Below are 11305 nucleotides of genomic sequence, written 5' to 3' on the forward strand. Positions count from 1 at the left end.
AGTTTGTTCGTTAAACCACTTCACTACGCAAATACATTCCCTCAAAAATCCCAGTTTAACCTCTAAATTTAAAATGCTAGCATCCAGTAGCAAAATTGCACTGGACATTTGGCATGCAAACTCCAAAATATGCAGACTACAGAAGATCAGGACAAAACTCAATGGACTTGTTCGCATAATGCCTGACATGTTCATTCATGTATTCAGCTCAAAGAAAGCAGGGACATCCTGTTCCATGCGTTTTTGTGCAGAGATCATGCGAGACCATGCCACGGATGCCGCGGGCCATTGTGGAATCTGCGCACAGACAGTTCTTACCTGAGACAGGTAATCGTGGTGGCTGTGTGCCAATTCCTCTTCTAATCTTAACTCATTCTCTCACCAAACAAGTTCTAAGAGGCTGGGAACAATCAAAAGACAGTGTATGCGGTTCACTGAGGGTGCAGCTTTTCAGTGATCCATACTTGTAGCAACTGAGTGGAAACACTGTCCGGCTTGGACAACCAGTCCAGTTGCCTTATTGTAGCTAAGATCAAACATCTGCTATTAAAGGGTTAGTTTACTCCAAAATTAAAATGGTCATCAAGTACTCACCTTCATGTCGTTCCAAACCCCTAATGACAAAAGGAGATATTTTGAAGTTGTTCTAGCGGCTTATTTCAATACAATGTCTCCAAAATGGAGGGGATAAAAGAGAGAGAGAGAGAGAGAGATTAATCTATACAGTATATATATTATGGATAAAATAAATAAGCTTAGTTTCTCTAAATTGCTATTTTATATGCAATGTTTCATTTGCAAAATGCAACTTTATTTCTCACAGTATGACTATATTTCTTCATTTATTTACTGACCCTCATATGCTGTTCCAAGCCTCTAGAAAACTTTCCATAAAAAAATAGTAATTTTTTGGGTTAACTGTCCCCTTTAGAGCTACTAGTTCGAGAACAGGTGAATCCCAGCTACAAATCAGCCCTTGGCAAGGATTAACGGCTTGCGTTTTTACACAGTTTTCCCACTAAACTGGGACAGCTGAGAACAAGAGCATCTTCCCTCAGGCCCGAATTTGTTTTAAACCCCCAATTTGAAAACGAGTTTCAGATTGGATGTGATAAACTGTGATGTGGGCCGTATCTCGACCAAAACAGATTAGAACTAAGGCTTGTTTTAATCCAAACCTGCTGTGTTAAAGAAAGTCAAACAGCCTGACAACATTAAGGCAATGTCTGTTTCAAAATATCATGAGAATGGGAGAAACGGGACTCCTCAGCTATTTAACAGACACCATGGGTTTAAGAGCCAAGCCAGTGTTCACTGTTAAGTTTGCCCTTGTGGTCCATATGTTTTGCTTGCACAGCCTTTAGGAAAACCTCTGGTCCTGTATAACTCAGAAATGAAAAAATAAACCATATAGTTATACCATTATAAATAGCCCCAGAGTTATTGGCATAAAAACACCTGTTAGAAAATACAGACTGTTTTTAATAGTCTCCGAATTAAAAACCTCCAAAGATCTTCAATTATTTTGTTCCCAAAAAGAAGGGAAGAAAAAAAAAGAGAGAACATGTGAAACTAATCATGGCATATTACCTTATATGAGGTCAAAAGTACAACCTCCTGCTTAGAAGACAAATTTCTAGGATTCTCTAAAGCAAAACCAATACTGTAAACATTACGGGGCTTTATTACATTACGAAAAGGGTCAGGTGAACATCCAAGGATGAAAGCAGGTCTTTCCCTCCCTCTGGGCGAGCAGCTGTCAAAGCCGTAAGGTGCACAAAACAAGATCGACCTGAATTCATACGACAAAACTTTCACGGTTGACTGCAGAGATGGTTGTCTGGGAATGATGAATCTGAAAATTGCAAAGCACAAAAAAGTTTTAACAGCATTTCAGACAAATCTGTGCATTAATGTTTTCAGCTTTTTGTGGTGTAGTACAACTGTAAATTTTGCAAAACAGCAATATCTATCTGTTGATCTATTGATCTCTCTCTCTAAACATTTTAAATTATATGTGTGTGTGTAGAAATAAAAACATTTATATAAATATAAACTTATAAAATGTAATTTAATTTGAATACATGCCCCTACAAATATTTCTTTCAATAAATATTAAACATCTAAATTAAACATGAAAAAAAAAAATACTACTTTTTTTTTATATATGCATACTGTATATAAATGTAAATTAATTTTGATTATAGATTTAATATAGGCCTAGATATATGATATACATATACATATAGCTTATATATGTGTGTGAGCAATATATAAAATGTATTACATAACATATGTAAAACATAGCCTATAAAATAATCAAAGGTCAATAATCATAATGTAAAATGAAAACATAGCCTAATTAAGAAGTCCAGTAAGTATCATAGAGAATCGGCCCATGAAAACTCCTGTTTTTGTGGTTGGTAACACGGTTAATAATGAAGTTCATACACAGCTGGGTTTGCAAAATCAGAGAATGCGAACTCTCAAATATTGCAAATTGATGTTCCCTGTGGAGCTTTGTCTCGGATTAGCTTTGCATGTATTGTTTACCAGATGTCTGCGAGTCGGCTTGGAATGTCGTCTTCTTTTTATATACGCCATAATCAATCTCAGACATCAAAAAAGATGAAATCATGTTGACATTGAGTAATCCAGTTAGCATGTTTTCCGTCTGTCCTGTAATAGCTGTGCTTGGCGTTTTTTGTTTTTTTTTGCCTGTCAAGTAGAAACCAGGCCAACGGGGTGCAAGGCTGCCAAAAATAAATGGATATTAAAGATGGACACATCTTGCACCTGTATGTCGGAGACCCGTTAGTTTTTCAGTTACAGCAACAACACAAAGCCCTCAACATCCAGCGGCTCTCGGTGGGCATTTGACCTGCTACCAGGAATATAACAGTAGGTATGAGGGGGCTCCAATACGTTTTGTTTGTATTTTCAAATTCTGCTACGATCTGAAGCTGAGAATTAACTCGAGTTTGATCTACACATGAGCTCTCACTAAGAACATCGAAAAATAACACGGCACGGTGAGGAACATTCCACGCGTGTTTGATTTTCCCTCAGAAAATTGCGCGCTTCAAAGGAACGCTGTACGACGAACGGGACAAAATCTGACCGAGACCACCTCACCTTACATCACTGAAATAACAAACTGATTTTTATTGAGCCAAAAAACTAATATTATTCCCTCAGCACAAACCAATAACCATATTAGTACGATTCTCAACTCGTTTTACACGACAGGCTGAGAGAACAAACGTGCGGCCGCCGTGTTGGAAGATTCCCACGAGAAACTGTTACGTTTGTTTGTTCTCGTTCTGGTTCTTCCAGTGAAAGTCTACATTAATCACATGGGCTACCGACCAAAGAATACACTTACAAATATTCATAGCATTGCGCTTGCTTTATCATCCTGTTGACTTTTGTCACGCTATTAGGCTACAGAATGTCTCGGTATGTCAAACACCTGGTCTGGAATTGCTCCAGGTGTGTTAGCAAATCAACATGTGATCCGCAAAGTATTTTTACACAAATGCCTCGATTCAAGAGTGTGTAGCACACATCAGCTATCTTTCAGTGAAGTGTAATGACCCATATGCATTTCCGATTGAAAATGAAACTATATGCAGTGGGAATGAAAGCTTAGGCCTACGTCAAGACGGGGAATGTCTCATGAAAGTACCAAAGATCACCAGAACAATTTATCTTGAAGATGAGCACAGATTCTTAAGCTGCATTTTAATGCACGTGTGCATGTCCTTGAACAGCACAGACTTTTCCAGCATCCAATTTGTGCATGCTCTGTGGTTCGCACCGTACTCCAACACTGTACCGCGGCGAACCATTTACTTACGCAGGTCAAACTTTGTCCTGCCAAGGTCAATATTCCAAGGTCCCACTACATGTGATTTCTCATATGTCTGCGGAAATGACTAACATTGTTTTCAAACTTTTTTTTATTAACATAATATGCGTTACAAAGTACACTCTTTGTAACTTAAACATGCTACTTATTCGGCTCTATAAATGGTGATTTATCAACTAGCTTACAACTTTTAAAGTGAACATGGATAACTCTAGATAAATAAGTGAAAAAAGAGTGAAAATTTACATTAAAAATTAATGAATTAAATAAAATAAACATTTAAGATCCATGAAGGAATTAATTTAAAAATAACCAGTTTTGTTGTCAGTAACAAAATTTAAAGAGACAAAAGTTCAGGTGTAAGAAATACTGTGTACATACATGTTCCACTAATATAATTTTACCAGTTGATATTTCAATTAATTTCAATATAATTTATAATAAAGATTCAAAATAAAATTTAATGTTAAATATTTAAAAATGAATAAATATATCAGTTTAAATACAATTCTTATATATATTTCTAAAGGCATTTTGTGGCCCCCTAGTAAAGTAAAAATATGCTGCACCTTTTTAATTTATTTTAATTTAAAATGAATTAATACATTAATTTTAAAAGAAATTGTAATTTTAAATAAATACAAGCTAAATAATTAAAAGTGAATCATTATTTTTATTTATATTTATTTTTTAAATATGGGTGCAGCAGGCGCAATGATATTACGCAGCGCCTGAAAATAGGCTTACTGGAAGTTACCTAGCTGGGACTATTTTCAGGCACTGCGTAATATCATTGCGCCTGCTGCACCCATGGTACGGCAGCAAAGTTCCTTGATTATTACGCCGGAATGAGAGTATAGTTCCTAGCCATATCGGCCTAGAAAATCGCAACTTTTCATTTTCTGTCGGTCTTAGTACACGATGTAACTACAGAAGAGACAAGTTTTAAATAGGAAAAATATAGAAACTCTTTGGTCATTTTTGAGCGAGATGCTAACGGTCTAATCAGATTCAATGATCTATGCTAAGCTACAGCTAAAAGTGCTACCGCCAGACCTGGAGATCGGCTGAATTGATTCGAAAACGGTAAAACTCAACTGTTTAACTCTAGGGGAGTTGGAAAATGAGCCTATTTTCAAAAATAGTGGAGTGTTCCTTTAAAGCCATTGGGCCACTCTTGTAAAGTTTCAAATTAAGAAATATGCTGCACGTTAACTTTGTATAACTTTTTAACTTTGTTAAAAGTTTAACTCTTAATTTTGTTAACTTTTTAATATAATTTTTTTAAAAATATTGAGGCCCCCTAGTAAAGTTCCAATGTAAGGAATATGGCACATGTTGGCATTTTAGTTAATGTAAGTATAAAATAAATTAATATAAAATAAATAAGAAATTAAAAAATTAAGTTTAACATTTTTTAAAGTAATTTTAAAGACATTTTGCACCCTCCTTGTATGTTTACTGAGGCCTGCTAGTGGGCCCCAATCTTAGCTTGGCTATAAGACACTTGTCTGTGAGCCCTCGGAGGATGGAGCTTGACCCGGGAATGAAAGCCTTGCAGGAGATCTGGGAAAGCAGCAGACGTGGGCTCAGCAGAACCTGGCGTCTAGACGAAGGTGCCATACCTGCATTCCTTCCAGAGCGACTCATCCCAGCCGGCTTAAGGTCGCTGTTGAGCATGACACGTGGGAGTGAATAAGAGCTTCAACACGAGCGCTCTAGCTCCGACAGGCTGTGGCAGATGGTCGCGCTCTACACTGGAGCGCCACATGTCAACATCAGCCGACCGCAGCCCCCCAGCATCCCCCTCCGTCCTGTCACACTCATAGGCCACACATTAAACAACACACGCAAACCCCCCAATCATCTAATTACACTATTTGAGAAAAGCATGTCATTTTAGGTTAGTAATTCGCCATTGAAGCATTTACGGAGTCTGCAATTTGAAGGAAAATCACATACGAGTGCTGCTGTCGGTGCATTTAGGCCGTGCTGCACTAGGCAAAAATGAAAAGGCTAGCTGACGTCACAGTCGCGAGTTGAGGGCCGTCGTGAGGAAAGAAATTAAAAGCTTGGCCTGTGCTGGGCCTTTGAAAATCACTCTTGAAAAAGACGGGTTTAAAGCAGGTCAGGAGAAGAGATGAAAGGGCAAGCAAAATCTATCTATCTATCTATCTATCTATCTATCCTTTTGTCTATCTATCATCTGTCCTTTTGTCTATCTATCTATCTATCATCTGTCCTTTTGTCTATCTATCTATCTATCTATCTATCTATATATCCTTTTGTCTGTCTGTCTGTCTGTCTATCTATCCTTTTGTCTATCTATCTATCTATCCTTTTGTCTATCTATCTATCTATCTATCTATCTATCTATCTATCTTCCCTTTTATCCATCCATCCATCTGTTTGTCTATTTATCCTTGTCCTTCTGTCTATTAATCTAACTTTTTGTTCATCCATCCATCCATGCATCCATCCATCCATCTATGCATCTGCCTAACCGTTTGTCTATCCATACATCATCCATCCATCCATTCACCATTTTGTCCGTTCATTCATTCATTCATTCATTTATCCGCCCATCCATCCATCCATCCAGCCAGCCATCCATTCACCATTTTGTCCATCCATCCATCCAACCGCTATCTATCTATCTATCTATCTATCTATCTTCCCTTTTATCCATCCATCCATCTGTTTGTCTATTTATCCTTGTCCTTCTGTCTATTAATCTAACTTTTTGTTCATCCATCCATCCATGCATCCATCCATCCATCTATGCATCTGCCTAACCGTTTGTCTATCCATACATCATCCATCCATCCATTCACCATTTTGTCCGTTCATTCATTCATTCATTCATTTATCCGCCCATCCATCCATCCATCCAGCCAGCCATCCATTCACCATTTTGTCCATCCATCCATCCAACCGTTTGTCTATCCATACATCATCCATCCATCTATTCACCATTTGTCCGTTCATTCATTCATTCGTTCATTCATTCATTCATTTATCCGCCCATCCATCCATCCATCCAGCCAGCCATCCATCTATTCACCATTTTGTCCATCCATCCATCCAACTGTTTGTCTAAACATGTATCATCCATCCATCTATCCATCCATGTTGATGGAGTCTGCAATTTGAGGGAAAATCACATACGAGTGCTGCTGTCGGTGCATTTAGGCCGAGCTGCGCTAGGCTAAAATGAAAAGGCTAGCTGACGTCACAGTCGCGAGTTGAGGGCTGTCGTGAGGAAAGAAATTAAAAGCTTGGCCTGCGTTGTGGCTCTGAAAAATCGCTCTTGAAAAAGATGGGTTTAAAGCAGGTCAGGAGTGGAGAAGAAAAGGCTGGCTATTTAACTGCAGGTAATTCTTCATGAGACGGTTTTACAAATGTTAGGTGAAGTCTTTCGATCTTATTTGGAGATTGAAAAGTACCTGGGGCCAAGAAACCGCAGGCTGTTCTTTCTAAAATGATTTTACGTGAGCCTTGTGCAACATTTGCAGAGGATAAATGCTGTTATAACTCACCTTGCCTTGCCAACCGTCTTTATCACATGAGTATTTTTTTAAGACGAGCCGGTCTCCGATGAGCAGTTACCTTGTACATGATTTGCGAAGTTTTTAACCTTTCACAATTGAAAAACATTGCATCACAAAGGAGTAAATCAAGCTGAAACATTGAAACGATTCATTTTGCAAAGGTTAGCAGTAACTGCTTAATACATCGGGAAATTATGAAGGGGTTCAGTGAGATTTATAGCCCAGTGGATGACTCTGGAGATAAATCTGAAACGATGGTGGTCCAAACCTTTTAATCAAATGAGTTTAGGGTTATTTTCAGTCATCACAGAGATTCAGCAATTGCTTTAGAGAAAGAAGCTTCTCGGTTACATACTTTTAAAAAAAAATTAAATTAAAACAAATGTTAATATAATAAATAATTAAGAATAAATAAAACATAAAATGAATAAAATAAATTCAGTTGTTGCTTTGGAGAAAGGCACTTCTGATAATAAAAAAATAAAATTAATGTATAATTTAAAAAATCAATAAATAGCATAATTGATCATAAATAGCTTTTTTAACAAAAATCTTAATATTAGATTCAGCAATTGCTTTAAAGAAAGAGACTTCTCAGTTACACTAACAATACAAAAATAAAAATAAATGTTAATATAATAAAAAATGAGAATGAATAAATAAAATAACAAATTCAGTTTTTTCTTTAGAGAAAGAAACTTCTAATAAAAAAAATATTTAAAATAATGCATAATTAAAAATAGCATAATTGACAATGAATAATTTATTTTTTTAATTACATATCTTAATATTACATTCAGCGATTGCTGAATGTAATATTTCTCTTTAGAGAAAGAGGCTTCTGGATTACATTTAAAAATAATAATAAAATGTTTATAAAATAAAAAATGTAATTGAGACTTTTAATCACAATTTAAACTTAAATAAGAGATTCAGTGATTGTGTTTGAGAAAGAGGCTTCTTGATTAATGTAAAATAATTGTTAAAAATATATAACTGTTCTGAAAAAATAATAAAATTAATAAATCAAAACAACAAAAATCAGTGATTGTTTTAGAGAAAGGCATGTAAAAATAATTTAAAAATAAATGTAAACCGAAAAAAAAAAAAATTCTTGTGACTTAAAAAAACATTTTAATTAATAAATGAAATAAAGGATTGGACAAAAGGGCTTCTAGATTACACAAAAAAGTGAATGAAAATAAATGTATATAAAACAGACAAAAAAAAATTAGACTTAAACGTATAACTTAAAATAACTTGAATAAATTAGATGAACAAATAAACTACTTTTCAACAAACTTTAACTGATAAATAAAAAAAATTATAATAATTTTTTTTGAAGTGTTTCAGACTAGTAGCATTGTTATGCAAGTCCAGACTTTGGTTTGGCCTGATAAACATTTGCTGGGAAACAAAGAGAGTGTTTGTTTATCCCCAAACACACACCTGAGACAGGCACTCCGCAGGAGATTGTGGGAGTCCTAATCATTCGTCCCACATGTATTATCCTCAGTAAGGCCTAGATGCACCTGAATACACCTTGGCGGCCCCCTGTTGCTGGCAGTAGAAGAGATTTATGTAGGGGTCAATAGAGCAACAGGTTTTTGTGTTAGTAGCTGTAAGTCCATCTGTCTGTGACTCAGCGGAATAAAAGCTGCAACAATAGCGCTTTGCTCGGTTACCGTGAGAAAATCAGTGTCGTGAGTGTGACAGATTGCTTTCAGCAAGTGCTTTGATTGATGAATTCAGTAATAAACATTCGGCTTTTATCTCTGTGGTGGTTTGGCGCGATACAGAAAGGTTTGTGTTCATTTGTACGACTTTGAACGATCGGGCGCAGCTCTTGTCAGCGGTTTAATTGAGTGCTAGTAATGTGATAAGTGCATACATTGCCTGCAGAGCAACAAATCTTCTATAATGAGCACAACTCGTGCGTGTAAATAACAATAACATCTGTCAACATCACATCTTCACATCCTGACAGATGAAGGATAACAGATGATACAATTAAACACATTATATAGCAAATCTATATCTACCTTTTTGTCTATCGATCTACCCATTTATCTACTCGTCTATCTACTGTTTGTCTAACTGTCTATCATCTATCTATCTATCTATCTATCTATCTTCACATTTTTCTATCCATCCATCTATATATCTATCTACCCATTTGTCTATACCATTCTAGATACCAGTTTATCTATCCATCTACCCATTTCTCTGTTCATCCATCATATACCTTATTTGTCTATCCATCCAGCTATCTATCTATATATCTATCTGTTCAACTGTCTACCCATCCATTCATCTGTATATCTATATCCATTTATATACCCACATAACCATTTATCATCTATCTATCTATCTATCTATACATCCATCCATATATATATCTACACATTTGTCTACCCATCCATCCATCTATAAGTGTATCTATATCCATTTACCTACCCCATCCATCTACCCTTCTATCATCCACCCATTTATCTATCAATCCATCATAGACAGATCAACTATCACCTTATTTGTCTATCCATCCAGCTATCTATCTATCTATATATAGATAGATAGATAGATAGATATGCTCATTTGTCTACCCATCCATCCATCTGTACATTTATCTATATCCATTTATCTACCCACCCATGCATCCACCCACCCATCACCTCATTTGTCTATTTATCCATCTATATATCTATCTACTCATTTGTCCACCCATCCATCCATCTATATATTTATCTATACCCATTTATCTACCCCATCCATCTACCCTTCTATCATCCACCCACCCACCCATCTATCTATCTATCTATCTATCTATCTATCTATCTATCTATCCTATTTCTCTAACCATCCATCAAAGACAGATCTACTATCAGTAACGTAACTTCAACCAAGCAAGACGAAGCTCATAAAATACAGCTATTGCCATAAAAGTAAGGTGGATGCACTCAGAAATTCAGAATAAATTTCCTGGCTGTTGTCGCCATTTTATAAAGCAATAAGCCACTCCAGGTTGTGCGTTACAATGAATTTACCCAGATTTGTCCCTGTTTTAGTTTTAAAATTATACATTAACTTAGATGTGACACTGTTTCCATCTTCTTTCTAAAACAACTCAGTCAAATTGTATTTTCAGCATGGCTCGCATGCTCAAATACTTGCAGGCTATGAAAATCAAATCAGTGTGTCAGAACAAAGTACATTTGAGTTACTTTCATGCCGGACTTTAAAAAGGACTAAAACAGAATAAACTACAGCTATGTAAGAGCTTGCATGCAAAGACTCACGAGAACCTCATGCCGAATGCAGCTTTTGGCACTGTTCACTCGGCGAGCTCTAAATGCAGTACACTCCTCCAAGCAGGACCTGTCTCACATCTGTTTGCTAAAATGCACGAAGAGGATATGTATTCAACATGATAACATGCTAAAGATCATACAGCTGCTAGCATATTGAACTGCTTGAAAACAGGGAGCTGTCACTCTAAACGTTCTCACTGCATGCTTACCTGCATTGAGACACATTAGCAACAAATGGGCCACACCTGCCAGCCTGTACAATGGAGATTACTGACTGTTTACTTTGTGGTAAACTTTAAAATAGAGTGCATATGTCCATCCAGTCTAACCTTGTTTGAAATACTTTGTGATGTTGCCATGGAAATTAGATAAACTTGGATACTTGGAGAGTTGGATTCAATAAGAACATTTCTGGGTCTGTTTCTGAAAAAATATATATAACATAAAAATGAGTTTTGATTGTTTTTTATATACATGCATCATGATATATGTGTGTCAGGACACATGTGCCAATACAATTCAAGACTTAATTGCTGAAATGCAAACAATCTGGTAGCAGTTAGAGACTAATAGAC

The 11305-nt window shown here is 36.2% G+C and overlaps 1 long non-coding RNA gene across 3 annotated transcripts; it reads right to left on the minus strand.

Moving 5' to 3' along the window:
• Positions 1-1679: 1679 nt before the first annotated feature.
• On the minus strand, positions 1680-10982 carry LOC107665502 (uncharacterized). Of its 3 annotated transcripts, none has more exons than XR_001631555.1 (4): positions 10940-10982; positions 10719-10815; positions 5497-5685; positions 1680-1855 (listed from the first exon to the last, which is right to left on the minus strand). It is a non-coding gene; the product is annotated as an uncharacterized LOC107665502 (long non-coding RNA). The 3 variants fall into 3 exon arrangements; XR_001631556.1 differs by lacking the exon at positions 10940-10982 and adding an exon at positions 8872-8976 and having other exon boundaries at positions 10719-10894; XR_001631554.1 differs by lacking the exon at positions 10940-10982 and having other exon boundaries at positions 10719-10894.
• Positions 10983-11305: the final 323 nt, after the last annotated feature.

This window comes from Sinocyclocheilus anshuiensis, unplaced genomic scaffold (assembly GCF_001515605.1).
Source record: "Sinocyclocheilus anshuiensis isolate Anshui unplaced genomic scaffold, SAMN03320099.WGS_v1.1 scaffold543, whole genome shotgun sequence".
NCBI lineage: Eukaryota > Metazoa > Chordata > Actinopteri > Cypriniformes > Cyprinidae > Sinocyclocheilus > Sinocyclocheilus anshuiensis.